This window comes from Ostrinia furnacalis, unplaced genomic scaffold, assembly GCF_004193835.3.
Source record: "Ostrinia furnacalis isolate ACB-3 unplaced genomic scaffold, ASM419383v2 OfSCF7582, whole genome shotgun sequence".
Lineage (NCBI taxonomy): Eukaryota > Metazoa > Arthropoda > Insecta > Lepidoptera > Crambidae > Ostrinia > Ostrinia furnacalis.
In genome coordinates, this window is record NW_021137821.1 from 791,906 (window position 1) to 805,228 (window position 13,323).

Sequence of the window (13,323 nt, forward strand, 5' to 3'; positions counted from 1 at the left end):
GGTGCAACTCAGTCTTAGTATAAATTATTTTTTTAATCCCAAGGATTAATAGATACTAATTTATAGAAGATGCAAAAAGTGAAGTTTAGTGATGGGTAGCAAAATTTGAAGTGACATTTATTAAAAATAATGTGGCATACGTCATGGATAGAATAAACAACAGGATAAAGCAAGACAAAAGGGGAAACAGGAATAATTAACTCCGCAATAAGGTCACATGTCTATGACATAGAAAAATAAGTAATAAACAGTAACCAGAAGTTATTTGACAATTATATAAATTCCAGGAACATCGAGAATATCTCCAAGTACATTACTATAGTAATACTAAATCTGATTATGGTGCAGCTTATTATAATTTATGCACTTTAAGAATGTAAAAATTTTTTTTGTAAAGTTTCATGTAAAAACTAAAATTAAGTCATCAATTACCTAATTTATGTTTACAACTACTTAGCTTTTGCCCGCGACTTCGTCCGCGTACAAGTCGAAAACGTTCTCATAAGATTTTTAAATGATTTTTAACCAATAATAAAACTTAAAAGTAAAGTTAGTACGAAAATGAAAAGCAATAATAAGTTAGGTGAAAGCTAAGTTTTCCTTGCTATCCACCTATTGCCATCAAAACAAAAAAAATATCAGATAGGGTCGAAAGCTAGAAAGCACCAGGTTCAAAGGTACAATAAGGCTTCAAGTTGTAAGTTAATTAGAAAGTCAGTTTAATAATCTTTTTCCTTGTTTGTATTTCAGTATCACAAAATTCAGGATGCCTTTGAAATCTGTGAAATGCTAAGGAAACCGCTTGCAGTTTCTATTTTACTGGAGCATTGGTAGTTGGCGTTGACAGCATCTAACCAATCTGTCACGCGGGGTCAAGTTATCGGGACTTATTGGTGCTAAAATACTATGTTGATAGGCTGGGGTTGGTGCGTGTGTGGTCTGTATTGTTTACGAGCCGGTGCAGCGCTGCAGGTTGCGGCGCGCGGGAGGCTGCTCGACAGGTCAGGCGCACGCGCGGGGCAGGCCAGCGTCCCGCAGCAGTGCCTCGCCGCCACTCAGTGCACGCGCCGCTCCGACGCCGCGCGCCCATACCAGCGCTTCCGAGCGCGACACCGACAAGTTTCCCGAAAACTTTACCGCCTCACACACGCGAACTTAAGCTCACTCGCCGTGCTTACGCGAGCGAGCTTCTCCAACAGTGCACAGTGAAGTTCATTATTTACCATTTACCCGCTCGGAGGGACGACAATTCGTATTTTAAGGTGAGTTTGATCACTATTTATCTGATACGACCGGTTTATTTTACACATACGTTTCGATTTGAAAATATGTATTTTTTATGTCTATGTTATATTAGAAAGTTACTGGCATAGCAACAAAACAAGTTGAAACTTCTCGTACACGTATAAGTGCGCGAGTAGGCACTCGAGTTGATGTAACCTCGTTATGTTGGGGCAAGTTAAATAATGTGCGATTTGACAAATATATTAACATACCTGTCCTTATAGTCGTGTTAAAACACACCGTTAAATTAGCACGATCTTCCTTATTTATCTATAATTACGTGAAACCATTGAGTTTTTTGTAAAATAATCAAGCGACGTACCAATACTAAGAAACGTACGCATACGTTAATGAATATTTAACTGTTCCAAGAATTTGCCTTGGGATTAATTGAAATTGTTAATTAATGCGCTCTTTGTCAACGCACTCCTTGCAGGTTGGAGGCAAGAACCTCGCGAGTAGCAAGTCAACATGCGCCAAAGCAATTGAATCTAATAATAACTTGCCAGTAAAAATATCTACCCTTGCTAAAGTTATTATTTTTAAACTTAAGTAAGTAATAAGAATTTTAAAATTGGTCAAGGAATAAAAGTATTAATTAAGAATCTAGGTAATAATTCGTTGCATTATATAAAATTTCAAAAAATTAGCATTTTATTTTTATTTTTAGCCTATTGTTATGGTTATGCCATCTTACACCATCGCACCAGAAGGCTCTATAAAATTATCCGAGGAAGCTAAAATTATCATATTATTTGAGTTTATGTGTAACCTATGAACTAAAATATCAACAAGAAACTTTTGACGACCTTGACCAGTTTTACTGGTATTTGACGTCTCAAATCCGATACCGTTCGGTATCCACACTTTCCACATACTAATCTTTGAGAGTTTGCTTTATGGAGTTATAAACTTAAAGCTTCTTAATTTTGAATATTTTAAACAAATATACAGAAAATTGTACAGTTTTATCATGTTTTAACATTTTAGTAATTTAAGTTCGTGATAAGTATTTTCTGCTATGTGAGTATTTTTTTTTAAGTTAACCATTTATAACTTTAGTAAGCCCATAGTGAAGGTAATTTAAAGCTATAAAAACAACGTTAAGTAATTTTTTACATAATTTTAGTTGCTAAATTTTTTTAGGATGAGAAAAACAATTTGACACTCTTATCATTTGAACATAGTTATAATTTATGTTCTCAAAATAGTTGATCTGTGTAGTTAATTAAATAGGAAGTTAATTAAGTATAATTAACAATATATTATAAATATTTACTATGCCACTAAAACAGCTAACAGCCAAAATTAACTATTATAATAATAGTATGCAAAACTAGGTCTAGGTTTTATTAATAATAAGAACAACCAATTATGTATGGTTGTTTGTCACAGTGACGCTTTGGTTGCAATTGATTTAATATTACACAAATCTTTTATCTGCTGTTGCCGTGGTTTCCCGTTCTTATCAAATCGCCTGAAATAAATTATATTTCAAAATCATGTAAACAATAGTTATTCAGTCAAGTTAGTAAAATGGCAGGTGAACCTTGAACCAATAGGATACAGCAAATTTCATTTAATAGGCTCATAGGAATTACCGAAAGTAACAGCTCAATAATTCTCATTTAAAACAACACTTATAAATTATTTGTTATTTATTACTTGACCGATATAATTATTTGGTCAAATGTCACATGTTTTCCTAATAATGTAGGTTGATTAAACAATTGTAAAAAATCAGAACTAACGAAATAATTAATTGATTATACAGGGAAAATCTATTTCATTGTATAGTTAATTAAAACAATAGCTCACAACATCAAATACAGAGGCACCTCATTTTGCGTCACTAATCGCCTTAAAAATTCAATTGATATGCTCGGCATGTCAGATTGTGGGGTTTGCCCGTGCCATATCTCTTTCTTAATGAACTGTGTAATCTGTATTCGTCAGCTGTCACCTATCTTACATTATTGATTAAATGTTATCCACGGTCTGGCAGGATAGTGTAGCGTGACCACCTGTCTGCCCTTTGGTCGACCTGATTACGGTTGCTAGATTGCAACTTTTCAGGAAAATTACACTATGATCAGCACTTCACTATCAGATAGTGCCTACTAAAAATAACATAGATAATTAAGTATGTTAGGAATTATGAGCTTTTGCGTTTGATCAAGTCTGTGAATACTCCTTAATAACACCTAATCAGAAGAGTTTTAGGCTGACACTGTGTAGGTATGTTGGCGACACGAAAAGAAGAAGAAGAAAGAAAAGTTAAGTTTTCTTGGTTCTAAATTCGAGTTCAGGCCGGACACGGTATAAAATCACTATGACTTTACTAGATAAACTAGATTGAAGGGAATATAACTTCCGTGCTTCGCAGGGCACTTCAAACGTTTATAGGGGCTTACGAGTATAACTATAGGTATAACGACCTACCTACAAAAAAGAAGAAGAAACAAAAATTCAGAATAGGACTCTAGTTTTGATTGAATGAGCGTTTGTAGGTAACTTATTATCCAGATTAACTCATTAAACAGATTAAACACTCCATAGTAACAATTTAACCAAATGGGATGTGCGTATCTAATTTGGGAATTCCTGCCGTTTGTATGACTCGTCGGGAGACGCGACTATTCGCCTATCCATAAACATAATTTATACCACACGTTGAGTGGTCCCTATGACGATGCCATGCCTCATCGTTTCAGCGAAAGGCAGCCATGACTCACCGATCATTCAGACCGGAGTTTGTATACTCATACTTTCATTGTAGAGATTATTTTCAAGTGAATGTTTTATTTATCTACACCCGGTAATCCGTTTTGTTGTAGCCATTGATAAGCATTAAGCATGCTCCAATTCATGCGGCCGGTTGAAAGATGAAAGATTTGCGTGTATTTTAGATTTTGCGCTAATCCAAACTCGTACTAGGCGATGATTGTTCTGAAGCAGAATAAGAGTTCCGTGAACTTTCAAAATCTTAAATAGTATTATACAGGGTGTTTGGCGCATCGTGTGCCAAAATGATTTGGCGGATAGAATGGGTCATTTCCTATATTTTCAGCCCCCATAACACGTTCCATGTCAGGCGGCTACTTTTATATTAAGTTTTTTAGTAATTTCACCAAAATACCCAAATCGCATCATTTAATTTCGATTTAAAAAAAAACTACTAAGCGTAGCCTCAAAGTAAATATTTTGTTTTGACGTGCATTGATATAGGGTTGCATCAAATCTAAATTTACTGGCAAATATCATCTAGTTTTTTTTTAATTCAGCTTTGAACTTTTCCGAAAAGTTAAAAATGGACTGAACATTTAAGTTTACATGGCTATAAATAACGTGTTATGGGGGCTGAAAATATAGAAAATGACCTATTCTATCCGCCAAATAATTTTGGCACACGATGCGCCAAACACCCTGTATAACAAAGTAAAACTAGTTATTAAACAGCCTAAATATTTTTTTGTAGATTGAAAACTAGCCTTTCCGCATGCCTTCGCATAGATTTTAATATTTATTTCGGATTTGCCTAGTCCTGCTGTAAAAAATAGGCTACAACATTACCACATTCTACACGCATTCACATTCTTCATGTCTACCAAATATTTATTTAGATTTAGTACCATTACTTGCCAATGGATACGTTTTCTTACACAAAATAAAATTTTGAACTAATATTCAAATAATTATAAATTATTATATGTAAAAGTTTCAATTTTGACCCTTCAAATATCTCCTCTTTCAACTGTATAAAGTTGTCATTATAGTTCTTTTTCATAAACCACTTTTAAGTAACAATAAACACTGTGACTTAATTATTTCTGCTGAATACTGCCAAAAATCACAGCGAGTCCAGCAGTCAGAGTAAACAAGTACACAATCACGTGATAAAAAGTAAGCTTTTAATTAATGGTAAATAAGGCTGAGATAACCTTTAAGCTGTGAGATAACGCATTCGAGCCGAGTTCGGTTGAAAGTACGAAGAGAGCATCAGCACGTCGTTTGCTAATTAGTCTGCTTTGTAGTCCAGACAGTCTGGCTGCGATGTAACTATTAAATTGAAAACAGTTCACATTTTTGACCCGGTAAAATTAGCAGGATGCTTTGTAAGAAAAATGTCATAGTATTAAATTTTTATTCGAAAAAGATGTAGGCATTACAAAATTCGGATTGTTTCTAATTCGGATTGTTCATAGCGACGAAACGGTGAAGGTATGGGACTGGCCGACTCGTGGAACGCTGGTTCGATCCCCGCTGCCGCTTAACTGGTGAACCCAATTGTAACACATATTTAGCTTACTACGAGGGATAAACGGAATAAAAAAACTATGAAACAGAAACGTAGTCGTTTGTTTTATTCAAAGCATTTGTAATTATGTCAACCATTTCAGCGATTTAATGACACGTAGATGGTATCTTGTTGACGTGTCTGTCTGTGTATATCTGTAATCTTAGCATTTATCTAAAGAATTTGAAATTATCGGATACTCACACCGATCAAGAAACATTGTTTTCTTCAGTATCTAAATTACTCGTTGATTTATCATTGCATTCCAATATCGTCATTCAGTTGAACAATGATGTAATGTACTTTTCAGATAAGGTGTGTACAATTCCGAAAGTCTACTTGACTTTCGGAATTGTACACACCTTATCTGAAAAGTACATTAAATAAATCATAATTGAATAAAATGTTGCTTACCTAAAGTTGTAACCTTATGTCCGGTTCACCTGTAAATCATCGGTCTATCAAGGTTCAGATTTTTTTAATTAATTTCTTAAAATTTGGTTTTTGTATTTTAATTTTTTTCGTCCTTAAAGATTCGAGTTAATTAATTGAACAATTCTTTGCTTTATCTTTTTTAATACGCAGCATAAAAACGCCTTTTGTTTCCTTTTATGCGTTACTTTTTTATGATAAAAGAAATACGCTTTGTATTTGTTTGTGACAATAATGTTGAGCATGTCAAGAATACATCTCGTCTCAATGGACAATAAATGTAATTGAAATGTAACCAATAGGAACCCGTTAATGACAATGTCAATTGTTTTGCATGATTTCTGTATTAGCGGTCAGTGAGTTCAACGGCGGAGAGGAAACTTTTTAATGGATGCAATCATTTATTGGCTAACATAACAATGCGTGTAGACAAAGTAACTTCACTACGAAATTACAGACAGTTTTTCATTAGCTGTTAAGTTTTCATAAAATATTTCGTAGCACTAGACTGCGCTTGACGAAAACGTGTATCGTAGTTATTCCTTACATTTATTTTGTTCACGTGTCGTTAACGAATAACGCGCGATTCGCTACATACATCACTAACGGTCCCGCATTGGTGTCAAAAAATCTGTTCGATTAATTCATTAAGAAACATAGCAATCACAGTAATTTTAATAATTATCATTATAGGTACAGAAGAATTTATCTCGAACAACTTTATAAACACGGATTGTGTGCCATTCGTGTGACACGACGATAACGGCGGGTCGCGGCTATTCATTCAAGTTTTAATTAAATAAAATGACTGACCGACTTGATCACTATTGTTACTCATTTGCTATTGTGTCGTCTCTTTACAGTGTCAGGTGCTTCTTTTTGTTATTATGAATGTAATTTAAATCAATAGATTTTATTGAATTGATGCAACTTAAAAAAGCTTGCAGCTTGCGTCTAGGCATCGGTTAGGTTAGGGCACTGCTGTAAGATTTTATCATGTCACTATAGAAAACTTCCGATATTATTTTTATTTGTATCTTTGGATAGGCGTTTTTTTTACAGGATTTGTGAAACCGATGAGTTTCCTGGTTAGGATGTTTAAAAAAATTCAAACTGACTAAACGACACTAAGCTTAGACAAAAGCTTTGAGCTTTTTTTCCTGTTTTATATAGTTCCGGATTTGGTCAGTCCCCACTTAATATTTACTCTTTAGGCAATTTTCACGGTTTGGCCTCTTTTGACGATTTATTTATTTATTAAGAATTCATCTACTGACATACTTAGACGGTTAATGATGAAAATATTTTTCTTTAATAAAGTAGGTAACTACATAATTATGATTTTTTTACCTGTTTAGTGTTAGAAAAGACAAAGGGAAAATCAAATACCTAAATGGTAATTCTTAATGGAATTTGTCATAGTTGGCTGCAAAATGTGACTATAGGTAAAATCGATTTTCCTCATGTGTCAATTTAGAAGGTAATTATTGTGACACTTTCTTTTGTAGGTGCTGATTGTATGACACACTTTATTTTACGATAGCGATAAACACTTTTGTGTGTTATGAATGAGTTGTAGGTTGTAGGCAGTTAAAATGTTAATTGAAAGTGTAATGAGTAATATACAGTTTTCTAGGACATTGACTTATTTTAAACGAGGTATTTCTTGAAGCGCACCATTGCCACCTTGTTATATTCCTCAAATCTTTGAAATCTTCAGGACCCGAACAATTTTATATATTTTACACAAATTAAGAATTTAAAGTATGTATAAAATAATATTATGTGTGCCGTCACAAAAAAATCTGTTATTTTAGGATATACACCCATTTAAAACAGCTCTTTGACGCTGTCCTACTTTTTGTAAGGAGCTCTAGTATTTAAAAAAATATTTTTTAATGAATTCATAAAATATAATATTACGCCATTCTTCCTTGATTTGAAAGTGAGTCACAACATTCATTGCGTGTCAGTAATGACAAATTGCACACATGCAATCGCCTTTGCTACTGCGTAATTTGGTGCAATTTCTACCCCTTTCTAAGAAATCATTGAACGTGTATTAATAGGAAGTATGTTCCGTTTCTCATATTAAATCGTTATCTGACAGTTGTTGCACTGCGCTTTATAATTATAATAGATTCGCAGTGACTGAGACTAACCAGAGACTATAGAGCGAATAGTATAAATCAGGTGCGCGGTTTGCCATGCGGTATAAATATTTATTTACATTTCGTGCCGGTGTGGCACGACGCGTATCTACTCAAGGGATACCAGGGATTCACGCGCGTGCAAAAGCGTGCCACGTTGTGGTTCTTTCGTGCTGTAGTTGCTGGGGGATAGTGGTCTTTATGGCCTGATATTTGAGTTATAGTGTCGTGTGTGATTGTAAAAAGTGTCGGCTGGCCGTTGGCGACAATCAGGCTGCGTGGGCACTATCGCGCGAGGTCGCGCCGCTCACCCCGCTATCTCGGCCGTGCAGCGGCTCATTAACTCTATTAATAATTCATCTCATATCTTCCACCCTATTGTTCTTCGGGACGTTTTCCACTCATTAAACGTGTACCTATGTCACCTTCGAACTGTCGTTGTACGGGTCAAATTGCTATCAGTTTATAATCGCTATTTTTCGGACGCGAATATACTCGTACATGTATACATTAATAACAACTGATAAGCATGTCGGTACATCCACACTTGAGTATTTAATTAATTTTGTCTTAAAATGTGAATGATACACACATTTAGGTATATGATACATTTTGTGTCCATTTGCGTATGTGTTGCTAGCTCAAGTAAAGATGGTAATGAAGGAGTAATTTGTTTCCGATTGCACTATTTTAAATTAAGTACGAAAAGCTTAATTTATTCATTTGCTATGTTTAACCTTTAATTGATTTGTAATCAATTAATAATTCTGTTGACTTTGAAAAAGCAAGTTACGTAAAACGTGGCCATGCAATAGCGTATTGACAGGTTATAAAAAGTGTCTTAGTTACTGGTGGTGTGAGCCCCAGCAAGTAAAGGTTAGGCGTAGGCGTCGCAGGTGAAAGGGCGTGGCGTAACGCACCCCGCCTCTCCCACCTGCTTTCCGTACCCGCCCGTTTCATGAACAAGCTATATTTTCTTTATTACCTAAAAAATATCGAAATTATCAAACGATGCCTTCTTACTGTCTTATGAGTATCGTGCCAACAAATGATGCTTAATTATCTGTGCCTAATATGCACGACGACTGACGACGGATGCAGGCAGCGCAGGACCGTTAATTGTGGAAAACCTTTGGGGAGGCCTTTGTCTAGCAGTGGACGTCATTTGGCTGAAACGAACGGACGAACGAATATGCACGCACGCATCTTTAAAAGAAAAGTTAATTGTTACTTCGATAGTGGAAGTTCATAAAAGAGTGGACTGTATAGAATTAATTGTCTATTCGGTATAAATTTAAAATAATATCGAAACCGTTTAGTGCAAAGTCGTTGAAGAGAGTGCGTCAGGATCGACTTCTTCAATGTTCGCTCGCGAACCGAACATTGCTCGTTCGTTCGCCGAACGCTCCCCACTCCCTCCGGTCATGCCGCCCGCGGGCAATGTCCGTGAGTAGACATTGGTATTTCTGAACGCAATCGAGAACTTTTCTAGTCTATTTTACATCATAGTCTATTTTCTTAGATATACGACGTACCTACTACGTCTAACGATATCCTAAATTGCGTTAATTAGATTTAGGATGAATTTAAAACTGAATTTGATGGGTTTCATTAAACAAAACAAATCAAATAAAAACGGTGATAATTGCTTTGTCACTTTGTAAATCGAATTGCAAGACTCCGGTAAAACTTTAAGGAAAAACTGATGTATATTTTAAGTGCTAAGCTCACACTTTTCCTATATTTGCCGACGTCTTAATGGACTTGCTGTGTTTGAGGCTGTTAATTCAATTAGCTAGACCCAGACGCTGGTCGTTCGTCAGTCAACGGTACTCATTGTTTTATTCTACTAGGGGAGACCGAGGAGATTTGTAACAGAGGTGAGTTGTTACAAAGCTAATTTCTGTGCACCTATGACAGGCTGAGTTGCACCGTCTAACTGTAACCGTAACTATAACGATAACCGGTGTATGGAGTTTGAGAGATCTTTGACATTTGTTAAAGTTAAAGTAAGATGGTGCAACCCAGCCTTAGTGGGCTGAAAATTTCACGCAAAATCTGGAGTGTCGAAATATCAATCAATGAATACGTGAAGTCGCAAGCTCGATAAACAGTCTTAGGTTCAGAGAAATGGACTTTATCACAACACACCTCTGTTACAACTCTCCTCGGTCTCCCCTGCAAAATCCTTAATGTGTTGGTTTGGCAGTTACACTCCACTACATTTCTACATTAGTGCTATAGTAGACTACTATATTTCTACACTGTTGCTCGGCCGTGCCGAATTGTATTTAGTCTACGGGTTTTATGATTGTTATGACTAGTTTTTAAGCCACATTTTAACGTGCTTTCTGTAGGTTGTATATCAAAATATACACTGCCATGTACATAATCACGTAGATTAACATTACGTTATCAAGTAATAGGTTTTTTTTGGTTTTTTCTCATGGGTTTTCTACAGATGAAAAGCATTTCTTTCAGCAGTACATTTTTCAAATAAGCCTCACAGTTAACTATTTTTCATATACTTTAATTGAAAATGCATTAATTGCGATCTGAGTATCTAAAGGTGACAAGGTTGCGTGCATAGACACCGTGATACCTTATTTGGGTTTGTTCTAAGTTAATTAATGGAAATATCCATTCTCACGCTTGTACGACCCAAATTTATATTAGCATCTCAAACAAAAGATGTAATCATGGAATCACCTTCAATATTTGTTCGAGATAAATGGCGTACATTGGCATAATCCTGGCTCGGAATCGGTAGCTATGTTGTAACTTCTGCCAGTACACAGTCAGCCGGCCGCGGTGCGCTTATTAAGAGAAAACTGTAATTTGAATAAATAACATACAAGGTAACTTGTAAGTACCTGCTCATGTACAAGTCTATCAACATTTTTGAAGTGTTAATACTATTGAGAAATCAATTCGAGTTGAGTTAAAGCTTACACGTCATGGCTGTAACTTTGAAATTTTATGTAGGGAAACAGAAATAAATTATACATTTTCCTGAAATGAGCATAAATTTTTTTTATTGCAAAGCTCGATTCCACAATAAATACCTAAGTTTGTAAGTTTATCATAGAATATTGGTACGAAAGCTTTTTCATTTATTTTGATTCCACGTTGTCACCCCATTGGGGTTTTGCCCCTGCCGATCATCGAACTTAAAGAAAAACCTGATCTTGTTTCGATCCGAGTACAGTTAGCCGAGCATTAAGTAATCGGACCCGAGAGCGTCGAGATAATGTTGTGTACGCGTGAAATATATCCGAGCGTTTTTATTGCGGCCGCGTTCTCGCACTGGTATGCGCGCGGTTCTGCGCCGAAGAAATTCTGTCGAAGAGTGGTTTGCCTCTCGGCGACCTTGTCGCGCGCAGCCTCCGAGCGTACGCTGCGCCCGCGCTGCCTTCGTGAAAGTAGGTGACGCCCGCCGCGGCGCTAGGGCTGTCGACCGCTGTAGTAACATGGAATTGCGTTCCCGCAGGATTGGGCGGTGTGACGTCACTACTACGAAATTTGCTACGAATTCGGTCAGTATGTTTTGATGTTTTCAGTTGCGATACTGAAAAACATGATTGATAAAATGTGGTTTGTGACGTCAAAGCGGGCTTACTTCGATTTTGTTTGTCTACTTTTTGGGTTGTAATGCGAAGGCAGATCTTAAGAACAGCGGAGGCTCTACCTGGTGCCTAGTCGGAGAAAAGCTGTCATTATCTTACTATTTTACATGTGATTACATTTGCTCGTACCCAAATAAAAGTAATTTCACTGATGTGAAAACCCTACAAACCACCCGTCTTCACTCGCAACTTGCGACTTGCGGGCCCTACGCCCGATTTTAAAAGCTGCTTTCTAAATGTACTCGTGTGCACATGACATTATGTGTGTTGAAACTCTTATGAGACGATCGATAGGCGCAACACGTATCGCAATTAAAATACTTATCTGTGATTGTGATTCCGTTACATATTCAGGGCTGATGGAAAACGTTATATTTTATTACGCGTCATATTTTATAGTTTGGTCGTCACAATAGCATAACTTAATTTTCTAGTTTAATACCACGAGTATTGGATGAACTTTGGAAATATTTTATAATTTGTATCTCACTGAGGACACGTCTCTAATGGTTTTATTAGCTAACAGTAGAGTTTATCAAACAAGTTCAACGTCACGTGTTTGAGTCGCTCTAAAAATATACGACTTTAAATGTAAAGTAAATCACATTTTATGTCCAAATGTCAAATACCTATTTACATCTAATTCCACAAAAATGTGGACACTAACGAACTCTTTTCCTTATCGGTTAAGGGGCACACAATGCGACAAGTGTCGAGAAAAATAACTAATTAAAGTCCGACTGTTAGTTAAGTTCATGAATTATCCATGTAATTAACCATAAAATAGGTACTGATAGACGCAGAAAATGGGCGTGTTACAACAAATACACAACAGATTTTAAATTAACACGTACTATTAATTTTTGTGTCCTTAATTGGAAATAAACACTCAAACACAATTTTTTACTGACTTGTTTTGTTCATTAATGTACATATGAAGGATTATTTTTAATGATTGTCATTAAGAAGTTGTTTTGTTTTATTTATCATCTGTCATTCGGGTAAAATTTAGGGAAGTGGATTAAACACGAAACACGGAAAAAGCTTTAAACTCCTGTAGTTTTCTTTAAATTAATTTCAGGATTTCAAATGACAATTAACTTTCCCCGGGCAGTAATTTATCATTCACTAGTTCAGTTTTATTTACGCGATCAAGCTGTAGAACTTGGCTGTTGCCACACAGGAGTTGCGGTGATGGGAATAAGATATAGCAATAGTCCCGTTGTATAAGCTCTGGAATTTAATTGTGAAATTTCTTAGCCTACAGAATATCTGAGTAACAGAACCGTGTTATTTTTTCCATGTAAGACGAATAATTTTCCTATAGCAAATTCATACTCAGCGCAATTGTTCTTCGAGGAATTTTTTATTTGTTTGTTGGTACATCAATAAGAATTTAAAACAATTAACTGCAACAATGTAGCGATCCCATCTGTAATTTATATTCAATGACTACTTACTAAGTTAATAACATATTTTTTCATCCCAGTAGCTGCATAACGACAGCATAAAGAATGTTATCTCTGGCTTATGC

General features: G+C 35.8%; 1 protein-coding gene across 1 annotated transcript in view; it reads left to right on the forward strand.

The window, feature by feature from the left end:
- Positions 1-879: 879 nt before the first annotated feature.
- Positions 880-13,323, forward strand: part of cv-2 (crosveinless 2-secreting protein) — a 45,265-nt gene continuing 32,821 nt past the window's right edge. Inside the window, exon 1 of the mRNA XM_028321843.1 lies at positions 880-1,262. The gene's annotated coding sequence lies outside the window, so the exon portion shown is untranslated. The remainder of the gene's footprint in view (positions 1,263-13,323) is intronic.